We start from the raw sequence: 16,803 nt of genomic DNA on the forward strand, positions 1-16,803 counted from the left end.
TTGCTGTGTATTTGTCATGTGCACTGCTGGCTTAAGTGACGTGAACATGCTCAGCTTAAAATTTCACAATTTTATCTACTAAGCTTTTAAGCAACTGTAAGTATCAGTGTGGGTGGGAATTTTTTCACATGCAAATGTCAGTTTCAGATTTATCTAAGGTGTAATCATCCTGGTGTAGAACAAGCTTCATTTTGTGCTGACCTTCTCTTAACAGCCAAGTGTGGAAGATTTGCTGTGCCCAGAAATAGAGGTATTGAATTTAGTAGGGAGATGAAGGGGGAGGGAGAAGGAGGAGGAGATGCTGTGGAAGAGGAGTTAGTGGTCTGGTTCAACACACTACACTGCCCCACCCAGAGGAAACATTCCAGACGGAATTAAAGAGTTAACTCTTCAAACAGTGAACATTCCCACCGGGGGCTCCCAGCAAGAGACAGGGGGTTTGATTGGGGTGGGTGGGTGGGTGGGTGCATGTCCGTGTTGTAGTCGGGACCCTCATTGGTGATCTTTCAATTCATTTCACTCAGTGTCGCAGGGGCTGTAAAAGAAAAAAGCCAAAGGGCCTGAATGGGAGGAGCTGGATGGGAGGGCCCCTGGTGCAGGCAGAGACATTTTTTTTATTTGTCTGAGTCCCAAAGGGCACATCTGCTACTGGCAGACGGGAGGAGGCTTCTCGCGCTGGTCACAGTCTCTTCACATCATGGCCTGGTCAAACACGGTGCTGACTGGCAGTGTCTAGTCTTTTGTGATGATTCTGTCATCCACACACAAGACTTCTGGATTCAGGTTGTTAATTCACCCATGGATTCATGGTCCTGCGTCCTTGAGGAGATCCTACGATGTTCATCCTCATCAAAGTGAGGAATGGTTTATACTAATAATTACATTTGCACTCCTCACTGGTATTGTGGGTGAAACATAAACCACACAGATATCCTAGATGGAGAAAACCCAGGCCAAACGTCTTTCAAATGGAGCTCTGTGGTTGCGTGGTTTGAAAACATTTAGCAACTTGTGTTTCAAAGTATTTGTACCACATCACATAAGAGCTATGTCTGTCAAGTGTATGTTATCTGCCATATCTCAGATATCAAATTTTCACTGTTCTTAGTTTTATTAATTTAGAAATCAAAATAATAATTCTATCATAGTTGGGCTTTGTTTGTACCTCCCTCAGAGAGATAGAAAATGCAGCTGTAGTGGTGTTGACATGCTGATTTGGTTTTTGCTTTTATTATCTATATGCCCTAATGATTATGCAAATCATTAGGGTATTTGCGCAAAGTTGTGCCCCTGTAACCCCTGTAAGGGTTCCACACTCCTGTTCATATCCCACTTTACATGCACCAGCCCTCAGATTAACAGACATGTTTTCACCAGGGCAAGAAGTGTGTTCTGCTTCGTTGAACAGGCCCATTTCATTTTGCCTGCCTTTGTGTGAGAGGTGTCTGCCTTACAGCTGAAGCAGCGTCATGCAAATTACTTTTTGCGTTTTGGATAATCCCTCATGCGCATTGTTACTGATGGCCACAATGCTCCTCTCCGTTTAATTGAATTGAAAGTCAAAAGTTCTCACATTTAAATGCAAATGGTGCACGTCCATTAGAGTTGTCACACTTTTTTCCCCAAATCGGCCTTGGAGGATTGACTTCCTTGCTTCTAATGGAAACTGAGCTACTGATGCTTGCTGTAATTTGATCAGTTGGTAGTGAAACCACAAGATCCCCCTCCCCTCACCAGTGCTGGTTCCATTCGTCCTTTACAACCACTCCCACTCAGCATATCTCAACACCTGCTCTTTAATGAAGGCAAACAGAGAAAGAGGAATAGCCAAATGAAACAAAGACATCCACCAACGCCTTTGGCCTCCTTGCGTTTTATATAGGCTGACTACATATAGTGATATATGTACAGTACACATGTTTATACTACTGTACTCTACTGTGACTATTGTTCACACCATGTGTTGCAGTGACCCTTGGCACAGTATGTGAGGTCCTGTCGTCCTTGTACCACATATTTAACTTGTTGGTCATCTTTGCGCCACTACTCACATGATTAATTCTCTGAATGTATTGTGTTTGGTATTTAAAGAGATTTTGATGATCCATTTAAAATATAAAAACACACGCACACACTTAAAGTAATCCAGCATGAAGCATATGAACTGATATGTAACCATCCTTTTATTTGTCACAACATTATTTTATAATATAACCATTAAAGCTATGCTGATACCAATTTGAGCTTGGTATCCTTTAATACCCTTTGATCCTAGTGTCAAAATGATGCCTGCATTTTAATATGATACTTTTTGACTTTGTAGAGGATAAAGAAAACATTTTTTTTATTTTGCAAAAGATGCCAAATGTTTTTAAAGCCAAGCAGCTGTAGAAATCTGCCTAAATAAAATTGTTGAAAATTAGCTAAATAATCATTTGCACTGGAAATAAGCTTTTGTTTGGTTCAATGTAAAATGACTTTGCCAACATAAGCATTCACAGTGGTTTGTGCTATTATAATGTCCACATTGTAGATAAAGTCATACTGCAGTTCTTTTGCTGATTTTTTTTTTAGCATTCAGGAGAAAAGGCATTGGTAGAGAAAATTTGCTAAACATGTGTACAATGTTATTTTTAACATGTTAATTTAATCATTTTAATGATGACTCTTTGGGAACTTATAAAACTAATGCTGCATAATATAATGGAATAGGTGTTTGACCTGCTGACACTGAACAAGGAGGTGTCTGGCAGTGTGTTGCCCTTATTACCAAATAGTGGCTGTAATGCATAATTTTATGAGGAAGATTTAGCTGGATTTTTTTTGTTTTGGGGATTTAGATGAAAACATTTTGTGGACATAAAGTGTCTGTGTTGTAGCCACCACATTGGAGGTGCAGTAGGAGAACCAATATTGCCTCATTGGGTTCTGGGCTCATCTCCTTGCAGAAAGGGCCAGACAGTGTGGAAGTGTGGAGCTGAAGAGTGAGAGTTGCCTATTGTTAGTGGCTTTCTTGGCTGTCTTCTGCAACTGCATTGGCTGAGTTCCAGGTTGGTGTCAGCAGCCTGTAGGTGCTAACTGGGCCATTGTGTCAAGGCCCCTGGGTAAATACAGCAGCTGACTGGGACCTGGCACAAAGCCATGCAGAGGAGAAGGAGGTAAAAGGAGGTGCAGGAGGCTTCCCTTTCACTATGGCCTGCCTGCTTTTCAGTCTGCACACTCATTGCACTGCCTGCCAAAATCCCATGTAGTTTATAGTAGCATGTGGTGAAGTTGTTTGTCTGCCAAGTCTTCAAACACAAGCTGAGCGTAATCATGTGCTTGTAAGAGGGAGCTACTTAAAGAGGAGGAAGAAAGAAGAAAAAAAAAAGCTCCTGGCTACTGCCCAGGAAACGTCACATTACACTAAAAGCAATGTGTTCACAGCTCAGCTTCCAACATTTAGCCTCTATATATTCAGGGCTGTACATCCCGCAAAGCGGCTCACTTCCTGAATCACAATCATCACAAGAAATTAACAGTAAATAGTATGTCTGTCAAAACCACTGGCTAGTAATCGCAAATGTTGTTGTAGTTCACAGACAGATTCAAATTGGAATAAAGACAAATTTTTCATTTACACAGATTAATGAACAGCAGAGGTGTGTTTCAGAGTAATTAGAAATTACAATCTTATTTGATCTTTTGGAAAAAAAATATTTTGCAGAGGTTAGACACACTGAACAGTTATTTAATATGTGTTGATAATTTACATAAAATGATTAAATTATCTAAGCTAAACTAATGCACACTTGATCACACTGTCATATTTCAAGGGGTTTAATTAAAAAGCAGGCTTTGATTCGATGTTTAAACTTCATTTCCATTATCAATTTATGTATCAACTTTATATAAGTAAAATATACTTTATAAAGTTTGAAATTAAAAAAGAGTAACGTCGACCCATTTTAGATTAATGTTTGCATGGGTGTCAGCAGCCCACATATTGTTGGATTCATCATCCATGTTAAATTGAAAGGTTCATATAATGACTGAATTTTTTCAGATGACAAAAAAACGCATCAGGCTCTGACCTGTAGCTGATCTGGTTAAGAGACAATCACACTGTGAATAGTACTATGGACCATGTCAACGGCAGTCGATAATTTCAAAAGCCACGCTAGTAAATGATTAAAGAGTGGCACAGAAAATTGAATTATTAACAACAGGGACTAGACTGAATATAGGTTATTATAAGAACAATACATTGTGACTTGTCAAGGTTAGCAGAACCCTTACTCCATTGTCTGGTATCCTTCAATGTGGTCAGGGTGTAGAAATTTTTCTTTTGGGCTTAATTATGAATTATTAGCAGAACTCAAACCTTCATCATCATCATCTTGCAAGTATCAGTTTTAAACAGGTACTGAGTGTTAATCTTTATGTCTACAGTTTACATATCAAATCACAAGATCGCTCTTTTCTGACAAACATCAGCATGTTAATGTGGGACATGGTTCAATAATGTTTGTGGCAGATTTGGGATGCCCCAACCCCCAGTGGAGCGGGCCTTGATTAGCCAACCATCTGGTCAAACAAAGACATCTCAGGTTTTCCTGCCCTAAATAAATGTGATTAGAAAACCTGAGGAAGCTCCACACTTTCAGCACAGGGGGGATGTGTGATCAGATCCAAAACTGGAAGCAACAATTACTAAATTGCAGTGTTGTTCTTGGTTGATGACTCTTTGGAATTACCCTAATGCATGTGCACTTTACATGCGTGAGCACATATATAAATATGTTATGGGAAATTAGATCACCAAATAGATCATCTTGTATATTATGGTTGAAAAACATTCTTTATGGTGCTTGTTAATGTAATGGCATACAGGTTAACTGTACACCATAGGAGCTGAATTAAATTTATATTAGCATGAGTGAATGTGAACCATGCTGCGCAAACATCTGCTTACCTGTAAGTCTGTCATTAGAAACACTGTGTGTCTTTACATTTATTGGTAACTATTATATATACTTAACTATTCTCAGTATGTGTATTCACTGTTATTGTATTACATCAATACAGCCTGTTTGCTCTGTTATCTATATCATATTCCCTACTGCTACAACAATCCACATTCCTAATGAGTTTTATTTAATCTGATTATATATACTGCACTTCTGCCATGTCTGTTTATGGACTGAACTGCAACATGGATTAGTGAAAAGCAAACATTTAATTGCGTTCGGTATCTTGAGGCTTTCAACAATTTAAATATCTCATTTGACTTAGCATAATAATTTGCCTGCCAAATATAATTTCTCCTCAAACCACCTTATGCAGACAGGGGAATTGTGCGGTATAGAACATGATGCATTGCATATGTTACTATATCTGTTAATGATTGACCAATGATTGATTAATCTCTGTTAATAACTTCATTGATCAATAATATATAAAGCAGTAATTTGCTAAATTGGCTCAACATTTTTTCTGAGGTGTTTGCAGTTTTTTCTGCACATAAAAGCCCCATGATTCACTGTGATCAGCAGAGCCTGTGATGCACCATGTCTCAAGCGGTTTCTCCACAGGGGTCGCAAAATAAAAGGTGTTGGAGGTAACCAGTTCACCAGCTGCTACTTCATTTAGCATTGCCCATTTGCAGTATTTAAAACTGATCCTCCAACAACAAAAAGTGTTTTTTTTTCTTGTTCACATGATTCACCCCTGACCACGTTCATATTCTTGAAGAACTCCCGTTTTTTCCTCTTGATAAAGACATTTCTGGGCTAATACTTTTTTTTCTTACAAAAAAGTTGCCTGCTAGGTGAAGTGAACATGGCTGAAAGACTTTTTGACAGTGCCTGACGAAGATCCCTTTATATCAAAATGTTGCTTTATTAAAATTGCTGGGAGCTATTGGCACAGTGTCCATAACTTTTTTCTGACTCTTGCCTGAAAGACAGTGATATCTAGTAAGAGCATATGGATGCTTAACACATTATGAATAGAATTGAATAACCACACTATGATGAGCACAGCTTATTAGTTCTTCTAATTGGCAACCATTAGCTTCTGATGTGATGCCAGGATCATTTATCATCCATATAACTGTTGCATATTATAATTATTATTCTGGTCAAATACAAGCACACTGTTAAGTTACAAAAACTGTTCTCATTTTAAAACCCCACAAAAAGTGTATGACCAATGAAAAAAGTTCTATTGCACACCATGGTAAACCTGTTGTATAACCAGTGAAGCTGCTGGCTAATAATTGTCCCTCACTTGTGTCGCTTTGGATTAAAGCATCTGCCAAATGAGTAAATGTAAATGTACGTACATGTAATAATGATTGCATAATTCCATAAGTTCCACTATAATAACACTGTTTTTATATTTTTGTTTAATAATTCCTATACTATTCATGAGTTTGATTGTTATTTTCAGGTTTTTGGGAATCTCTGCTGTTGTTTGAGCATCCAGTAGAGATGTAGTAGCTTGTCAGACCCTGGAGATGAGCTCCAGATGCGTGACGGGCTGCACCATCCCAGCTCGGGCCCCCGGGGGGTACTGGGCTGTCAGAGGTGGAATGCCCCTGCACACTTAACGCTAGCTGAGAGGAAACAGATACCTCTGGTGCTGGACAGAGAAATCGCTCCCTATCGATTAGACTCTACAGAAAGCTGTGAATTGTGCTTATGATTTGAACATTTGATACTGCAGATTCAGATAGATAGTCATAACACTAACTTCTCTGGTGGAGGAAACCCAGAGAATACCGTGACTGCTTTCTAGCCCTCCCCATACGTCTCTGCCCCACTGCCATACTCCAGACAAAGAAGTCATTTACCCATCCAACTGCAGGCGTTGTGACCCCTGTCATTTCATAAGTAATTAGATGTGATGTATCCTAATAGCAGTCAAGGTTTTTTGTTGATTGTGAATGTATCAAGTTCCCAGCGCTGTCAGTATAATGAGAATGTATATAAAGGCCTATCAGGTCTGTGTGATGTCTCCAGCTGCCATTAGCATGGGGGTGAAGTGGATGCTTGCTCTTTGAAAGATGTGAGATATGCAAGGTATTTTTAGCCAAAGCTTTTAACCCAGAAGAAACAGCTATTAGCTGCTTTGACCTGAATGCAGCAATATAGCTTCTTGCTCTAAGCGGCGTTGATTACAAGGGGTACCAAAATGTTTGTGTGTTGTTCTTTTTTACAGTTCTTCAAGCTTTAATGTGCTGTGATATTGTGTGTTGGTGAGATGATAAGTGCTTTGCATATTGGAGACAACTTAATATCTGTCAGTGTACCCTTAACAGAGCAAAACTAATAGCTTCAAATCAAATTATCTTTGAGGGGGCACCATGGGGGCCCCATGCAAGTCTGGGCATAGTTTGGTTGGAAAATCTAGTCTCTGATGTGTAATTTCTTATGGGCCTGAACTACTATGGGAAAGGGTTAACTTATGGAGTACTGTATGTGGTGGCACAGATGTGATTCACTAAAATGTTTGCTCTGCCTGTGAAAGGGTCTTTGAACCAATGAGTGTGAACTTCTGGCCACACCAGCCTATAAACGTTGCATTTGTGTGAGCGAAAGGGGCCAGCTAGTGTAATGGGGGATGGGGCCTCTGCCTGTGGAATGTGGTGTCTTGGTGAAAGGGCTGGAGCTGAACAAATGCAGTCAGTTTATTTGGCAAACCAGACTTGCTGGTCACCAACAGACATGTTTACCCAGGAACTAAATATGCAGATCCACCCCTTTCTTTCAGACTTGGGTCTTTCTTGTTTGTTGCAGTGTGGTCTCTCTCTCTGTGGTTGTGAAACTGGATGAGATCAAAAAGTGTGTTGATTGGTGTATAAGTTAGTTCTTCTGCATGTCTGTCTGCCTGCCTATTTTCATTCTGTCTTTTTACCTGTGACCACCCCCACCCTCGTTTTTCCTCTGTTTCTCTTTTTCAGCTTTGTAATTGGAGTGATTAATGGAGGAAAGGGTGGTCATGCCTGGAGGCCTGCTTTTCAGTGGCCTGTTTAGAAGTGCAGCACTGCTGAGGCTGGGGCAGGTAGCAACATGTTCTGCCCCTGGACGTTTAGCCCCTTGTCCCCGCCACTTTGTCTGTTCTCCCCATAAGCCTGAAACCTCTTCCAGCTACAAACATGACTGGACATTCAGGAGCAGACATGGCCCTGGGTCCTGTTCTCTGCTGCTGGCCTGCTCTCATCTGATATGTGACCTTTTTATTTTTCATACTAATTCTTAATGAGAGCAGGGAATCACTCGTGGATCTATCCATAAGTACTCAAACTCTAACATATGTTCCTGAGTGGCAGTGAGATTTACTTCCCGTCGCACATGGAATCACGATTAGCCCCAGAGCCTTTGTTGGCAGTAGCGTATGGCCAGCTCACCATGAGATCCTTTACAGTACTTAGCAGATAAAGGACGCCATCCGCTCAGCCCATTTCCAACACACCCGCCCCTCACCCATCACCCCCTCCCCATGGCAAGAGGCACTATAAATGATTCCTGGAGTCCCGCAGAGGGATCAAGGCCCTAATTATTTGATTTGGATTAGAGATTGCTGCCCCCCACAATGCTCGTTTTTATAGGCATGCTGAGAGGAAGCAGATTCGCTTTCTTTGTGAGCATGAAGGCAACCTTGCAGACTGGCTTAAACTTAATGCATCATTGCTCTCTAGTAGATGAGGAAACAGGCTTACTACTGTAATTACTTAGTATCTGCTTCAATCACAGATCCAGTTTTCTTAGCAAACAGGTGTACGAAGCAAAAACCTATGAAAATATTTTTTCATCTATTATAACTAACTACAGTACATTCTAGAAAAAAGAGGAACCCGATCTCTTAGTCGTTTGAATGGCTTTTTTAATTAAATGTACAAAATAAGCAAGAGTTTAACTAATAAGCAAGCATGTAGCGTCTGACTATTCGCCATTTATCACTGTTGCTGGCTGTGATCCAGATTTCTGCTGGAGGCCTTGATTGTGATTAAATTACTGCCGCTGTGTCTGTTTAAAAGATTTCCCTCGCTGAACTGTTTTGACAGGCAGCAATTTGGCTAAAAAAGATTAGTCCGAGAATGAGATGTTAAGAGTACCTGTGGGATGAGAGGGGCTCTCCTGTTATTGTGAGGTCCTGTTACTGGTGTACAGGAATGTTGGTGGGTTTCCCTAAAGTCGCCCTCCCTCCTGTGTCTGTTCTGGCAGAGTTCGCACTGAGAGGACTGTGACATTTTGTTACCATAGATTTACTGCCAGGGGTTGCTACAGTGATTTTGCTTGCATGTGTGTGTATTTTGTTTCTATTTATTTTGTTGTTTCCACTGTTTTTTGTAAAGTGCAATTAGATGAGGGTTTGTCATGGAAACCCTCACTGTGTTAGTGAAAGTTAGGGTGTCTTGTTGGAGGTGAAGTGGTTGGGTCATCATGGGAGCTGTGATCCTGCCCTCATCTCAGTTTCCCTGGCGTTGCGGTATATGACTGAGGATGATGAGTATTGACGTGTGCTGTGAGATTGCGTCCGGAGGGGGCTGGGGACTTCCCTGTGTTTGCACATCCAGGGCTATTGATTTGGGCCTCCTGTTCAATGGCTGTGGCCCAGGGGACTTGGTCTGCAGTGTGAGGCTGTGTACGGAGGGACACAGAGAGCCACGACAGTAGCTCGAAGTGGGAGCACAGGGGTTGGGGGTATGGCTAATGGCTAACAGGGCTCTAATACAGCAGAGACACGTGCCTCTCTTCTTTAGGCTTTGTTTAGTCCACAGGGTCACACTGAAATGGTCTACTCCTCATTTCGGATGATCTATGGGTTTTTTTTTTTTTATGCCATCCCATCAGACAGTAATAAACCTGTAATGTATTGTATGTAAATGACCCACTTCACATAAGTTGAACTCTGCCTACACAGTATGCAGTCGGCTTCTGACCTGTTTCAAGGCACGTGTGGAAATAAATTGGATTCAGTCTGTCTGCTGCTTTTGTTATTCTGAGGTGATTGCCAAAGTGCAACACAATGAACATTTCCTTAGCTCACTGGCTGCTATTTGAGCCGACTCAGCCTCCTACTTGAGGACTGAAATCACATGATGCTTTTATTAAGAACAAGCCTCTTCATCTAATAACAGCTCCACTATCAAATTGGAGAAGTGCTGTCAACATCCTGCGCAATCAATGCCATCCATCCCCCACTCCCCAAGCAGCAGCCATTAACCCTTCTTGTTCCGGCATGCCTGGCCTCACTAAAATGGTGGCTGTACTCCAGACATCTTTCTATAATGGCTGTGTAGAATTACCCCCAGGCTATGCATCAACATTCAAGTAGGAGTGTGTTGTGAGGTTTGTCCGATACAGGGTTATGCAAAGAATGTCAGCTTGTTGCAGACTGAAGGTTGTCCTTTTCAAAACTGCTGCACTCAAAATGTATTGTTTTTAGTGTGAGAGCAACTGAGAGATGATGTTGCCAACTGCTTCCCATCTAAAAACCCCCAAAAAATGATGGGATAATCTTTGGCATTTTTACAAATTCTACAGTATAATACCAAATAAGCATCAATTACATGGTGACAGCCTGACAACGTTTGACCCCCCAAACTCAAAAAACATTTCCATAGAGAGAAGTTTTTCAGACACAGGGGAACAGTTTTTACATCAGCATTCTGAAAGGTCCCTGGCGATGACCAGCTACAGCTTACTTCTGGTCATCTATGTTATTCTTATCCCTGATTTGGCGCTGCGCCAGTCAGTCACGTATGGCCATAATGTGATTAGGCCACCCACCGCCTGGCCAGTAAACCTGCTAACAGCATGAGGGAGACACAGAGAGGAAACACAGGCTGCTTAAATATATGAAGGCTTCTGTTCATCCTCCACCGAGCGGATTGGATTATGATTATTTGGAGGATTATTTGAAAATTATAATGTCATTTGACCTAATTGAAATTGTAGTTTACATATCTACAAAATCTAAAATCTCAACTGCAGTAACAAAGGCACATTAAGAAACACACATCAATAATTTCATATAATTTAATTGTGACTTTCATCTGGCAAGCCAAGCCTTGTATGTCACTGTCATGAATGATGGTAGGGTGTGGGAATTTCTTTTTTTCTAAAGAAGTCATTTCTGGGTGGAGTACTGGATGTGATGAAGGGGCTGAGGTGACTGATCATAAGGAGTGGTCCCAAAACATCAGTATCCACTCTAACTTGACAAAAAGCAACGTAGTGTTAACATTCCTCAGCTGACCAAGGTCCCAATTCAAGAGCCAACATGTCTATTCATGGTTAACGGCTTCCATGTTCCAATTACTGCACTTTTTTTGAACCAGCTAGAGAAGCAGTCAGATTCTCTATGAAAGCAGTTGGACTTATTGGTCTTGTGACAGATGACACCAAAATTTACTCTCCAGATCTCAGATCCAATGACAGGGAATCATTGGCAGTGTCCTGACACTCCAATTTGTTTAGAGCATTTGATTCAGTGGAACCAGTGCGATTTTAACATTTTACAATGTTATTTTCATTACTTTAGGATATTTCCAACATATTGATATCAAGATAATTCATGGATATTTATCACATTATTAATTTTGTCTTCATCTCTCACCTCTATCCTCAACCACCAAATTTTAAAGTAAGGTCTCAGATTTGCTGTAACAGATGCCTGTAGCATCAAGTGACAGAACAGCAGTACTTTTACACTGAACAAGGATTTAAGATAGGGCCCCTGTAACGACATTAATCACACCATGAAGAAATGTATGGCAACTGTCAAAATTAACTCTAATATGTTTGATTCACTTAATCAGAGTAAAAAAAAATTACAGAATTTCAGTATTTCTCTAAATCTGGACCCTCATAGAACATATTTAAAGCAGAGGTGGGGATTGAGCAGGAAGCTGAAGTTTAGCACTGACTGGACAGTGTTCTGTCACTTTAGACCTTTGTTCTCTGTTGATGTCAGGAACACCTTGACCCCTGCGCTCCCATAATACAGAGTGTCCCTCAGGGAGGCGTGTGTGTGTGTGTGTGTGTGTATGTGTGTGTGTGTATATGTGTATATGTGTATATGTGTGTATGTGTGTGTGTGTGTGTGTGTGTGCGTGTGTCTGCGTGTGTCTGCGTGTGGCTTGTGTATAAACACATTTGTGTTCCCCTAACAAATCCAAGGCCAGTAACCCAGCACCTACTGCTCGTTCTTTTGAAGTTACATTTTTAACTTTAGAGAAGAGCATCTGTTATATGAATGAATTCAACTTTATAAATCACTACACAGAGTTCACAGTAGGGCTGAGTCATATGGATAAAGAACTTATATCTCGATATACTTCAGAAAAGTGCCGATATACAATACAATATCATGAAGACTTTAACAAAGTATAATATTAAAGTGTTAGTATTTATTTGTAAATTAGAAAAACACAGCATACTGTATGTATGTACTGTTATCTAACTTAAACTAACAGCTAACTGTATAAGTAGTATTTTAAAAAATAATAAAAATAAGACAAGTGCAGACACAACATACATCTTGCTGTGAAGTATAAAAAGTAAGGTCAGTTACCTCCAATATGAGAACTCTATTTAAATAAAAGTAGTTTCTGTACATAAATAAAAATAGGTTTAACAAAAACACTGTGCAGTATAAGAAAAGATGTGCACTGTGCCCCTCCGGTGTCTCCTGACAAAAACACGAACCTGTCAACAGTGTATGTTGTAATCTTACCTATGGTACTATACACCCGTTCAGAAGGGGAACTTGCGGTTGGGACACATGTTTTGTTGCTAAATGGTTGAGCTTTTGGAACATTGCTTCAGATGTTCCACCATCCCAGTGGATTTTCTTCATCATCTAATTTAAAAAGATGTAAGTGGGTAAACAGTTCATTGTTAATAAGGAGGATGTTAATGTGCTCCTCTGAAGTAACTGTTGAGTAACTGATCTTCTTGTACCTCTTTGCCTCTGTTGGCTCTGATGGTTTATCTGCTTCCTCATGAGGTGTTGGCATTGCTGTCAATGCTGAATCAGATGGTCGTGTTGCCTATGGAGTTATAGGAAGTGCTGTGTCAGGCTATGAGCTGCCCTGGTCAGTAAGAAGGGACTCCACCTCTGAGAGGACTCTAAACTTTACTTCTTCAATGTTGTCACGGGCAATGTATGTACTCTTGAATCTGAGGTCACTGTCTGAAAAGCTGTTTGTGTCAGGATCATCAAACTTTTCATTGATGTAATCCAGAATCGAGGACTTGATGGATTTTATAAATGTCGTGTCCTCCTCCTGATGTGCCAGAATGCTGGTAATGAATAGATGCAGCACTAGTTTGACGTAGGAGATAGTAATGTATCTGATAATGCATCATTGAACTCCTGGAGGGGAATGTAGGACCTTGTTAGTTGACTCCAGGATCTCTACATCTCAGATGGGAACAAGATTCCATGTCTTCTTGTCAGATGCCAAGCACTGGCTTACTCCTACTTTAGCACCCTCTGTATCACTTTTTGGCTCAACCCCCACCCACTGGGAGACTCTGTGATCAGTTGGTGTGCAGGTAGATTCAGCTGTTGTTGTGCTGTAGCCAAGTCTCTCATATTTTTACAGCTGAATGAGAAACTACTGACAGCCTCTTTCACACAGCTACAGCACAGTTGATTCACAGATCTGTCACACTTCTTTCTGTTGGAGTAGAGATATTTTGGAAGAGAATACAAGTGTCCATCAATTTCTGCTGTGAAACAAACCAGCACAGTTTTTTTAATCAAGGCAAAATAATAGTTTTTGCTTGAATTAATCAGTTATTCAAAATGATATGTCTTATGTGTAATGAACTACTTATTACACATAAGACATTTTAGACACATTTTTTACATTTTTTACAAATACTTTCAGACATTCAAAAGTTTTATTTGTAGGCCTACTGATAGGTTGCCATGGCAACATTTACTATAATCATTGAAAACTATAAAATACATTAAATGTAACTATGCAATAAAATTAAGAATGGTGTTATTATGCAGGCATGGTTAAGATTAGCATTACATCTGCATCTACCTTAATTAATCACAGACTTAATACACCACCCACCTGACAAACAAGGCAAGTGTCCTAAAACAAACACACCTGCCATATTACGTGATCAACATGTGCATGGTGGATCCTTCATCTGTGACTTCCATGTTCACTTATGCCGTCACTGAGGTGTTCTGTTGTTTTTGATGATCCCTGTTGTGACTGCAGAGTTCATTCAGCTCAATGTTTGAAAAGTTGGAGGAGCACAGTGAGAGAGAGGCTGAGTGGACTGGTTATATTTTGCATTTAGAATGAACTGGCAGAGAAGATGAGCTTAGAGCAGATTGTGGAGGACTTGTGCTCAAGAGTGACAGAGTGACGTTCACTTTAGTAATATGATATGTAATGTAATACAGCTCAACAGCACCACACACTACAACTTATCATACTGTTGAATTAATTAATAAAACAATTTCAATAAAAACTGAACATAATGACTGTACTGATACCAATGCTTATACGCCTGATAGCCTAAAGCTGTTATTTAATTTATTAGCTTTATCATACATGATTATTATCACCATATAACAGTTATTGCCCCTCCCCTTTGAAATGTAACGCTTTCTCCAATGTGCTGATGGGGACCTTGTCTCTTGCCAGAATACCACTGCAGCTGCTATTTCTTACCATCTTTTTACTATTTTTGTGATATGCTACAACTCTTGAAAATGAAGCTGCAAGTGTTATTTGATTTCTGACAGACGGAAAGCTTTTTCCTGCAGCAGAAGACGTCTGTGTTGTGATGTTTCTGTGGCATAAGTTATGAAAGACTGTACTCTGTATAGTGCTACCCCATATTCTCTACAAATAACATTTTAGTTTAATGTATCTGAGGCTTTTATTTTAAGTTTTTATTCACACAGATACATTCCCACATGTAGTTCTGTTGTTAAAAACTGGTATAGTGGAATAACAATGGAAGATTAGCAAAGCACACTGCTAACTAGCAGAATGGTGGTGTTTCCCATGAAGCTCTATGGCTCCTTGTTTGCTTACCGTCTGTAATATTACACAGTGTTGACCCCTGGGCCACTGAATAGAGAACATCCAGCGCTTATAAAAACTGCCGAATGCAAAGTTTTTTCATGCAAGAGCAAGCATGTGAGGTTAGACATGGCTGCAATCTGAATTATCTCCTGCTATAATCATTTATAATGGTTAAACGTTAACAGAAGCAGTCAAATTGTGTGCAAAGGTCTATAAGGCCTCCATATGTACCATACTGTATATTTACCTTCACATAATGATTCTGTTGTAATCTCTGTGAAATGCATAAGATACTGTAAGTTGACAGTGAATGTATTTTTGATAAGAAATGAACTGTGTAGATTAATTTTCAACAGAAAATGTCAGCTGAGAGGCTAATGTGATCAAATAATTTTGTTCTTTGAAAATAGATATAACTCACTTTTTTAGAGAATAGCACTTAACTGGTAACTAAAAATGTGAACTTTGGACTTAAAATATTAGTTTTTCATACTGGAAACTTTTTGTTCTAGAAGTTTTGAATGTATCAATGTTCTGAATATGCCAGTTCAATTTCCACCCATATTTTGAAAAAAAAGGTATTTTGGAGACATTTTAGTTTTTGTGTGTGAAAGAGGATCTTCGCTGTTCTAAATAACAGATATCTTATTCAGTAGTTTTCAGACATGTAACTTATATCCTTGAAATATACCATTTGCAGTGGGTTTGCAAGCTGATGGCTGATGAGAATTTGTTTAGGGAGTATGAATGTTGACAACCGTTACACGTACAGAGAGTGAGAGGGTGAAAATGACTTGCTCTCAAGGGCCTTGACAACCTTTGCCCTCCTGGCTCTCGTTTCAGGCCATGTAATTGCCACTGACCAATGGGCTCCTGGTTGAAACTAGACCCCAGGCTGCAGCCATTAACGTCCCCCACCAAACGGATCTTGTTTTGATTCCTGATGCTTTTATAGGTTTTGTCTTTAGGAGACATTCCTGGTCGGCACATACCGTGCACCCCTTTCTGCCCCTATTTTCCTTCCTTCCCGTCTTGTGGGGCCATTGCCCCGCTCCCTGCACTCACAAACATACACACAGCCATGATCAGCCTTTGCTCATGTGTGTGTGCACTTGGGCTACTGACCAGCCCACCCTCCCCTGGCCCCTCCTGACAGCCAGCTACACTCCATGAACTTGGCCACCCATCACAGCTGCGTTAAGATTGAAGGATGGGGGGCCCTTGTATCCAGCTGGGTCCGAAGACATGGGTGGGGGCAGGGCAGGCCCAGATGCAGATGGTTTAGGTCAAATGGAGATGTTTGAGGATGAAGGGGGAGGGGGGCACGGGAGCTCAGGGGCACAATAACTCCAGAGGTTACTCCTCCAACCTCTGGAAAAATGCATTCTTGGAGTTTGAGTATATATTAGTTTTCATGTGTTTGTGTTGCAGAGTGTTGGCTGTTGTGGTGAATAGCATTAAGTTGAGAGTTAAGTCAGTTTTTTAGCACAACATGAACTTCCTGACCTACAGTCAGTGTGAACCTGAAGGGATCTTTACAGATTAAAATTAGATTAAGGCATTTTAGAAAAAATGTAGGGGTCAAAATCCTCTCGTAAGAATTGTAAATTTTCAACTTCATTAGTAGAGGAACCGGGCAATGTCCACAGATTGGTTCAAGCTTGTCATACTCTTCTGTCTGTCTCGCTCTCATTCCATGTTTCCTGTATTTATCTCTACTGTCATTTTCAAATAAAGGTGAAATGCCA

At 40.3% G+C, this 16,803-nt stretch overlaps 1 protein-coding gene across 2 annotated transcripts in view; it reads left to right on the forward strand.

The window, feature by feature from the left end:
• Window positions 1-16,803, forward strand: part of LOC111672315 (AT-rich interactive domain-containing protein 3B) — a 54,062-nt gene that overhangs the window by 8,720 nt on the left and 28,539 nt on the right. The window lies entirely within an intron of this gene.

The sequence above is a fragment of the Seriola lalandi genome, unplaced genomic scaffold (genome assembly GCF_002814215.2).
Source record: "Seriola lalandi dorsalis isolate HSWRI2012SDOR001 ecotype SW California unplaced genomic scaffold, Sedor1 jcf7180002054898, whole genome shotgun sequence".
Taxonomy (NCBI): Eukaryota; Metazoa; Chordata; class Actinopteri; order Carangiformes; family Carangidae; genus Seriola; species Seriola lalandi.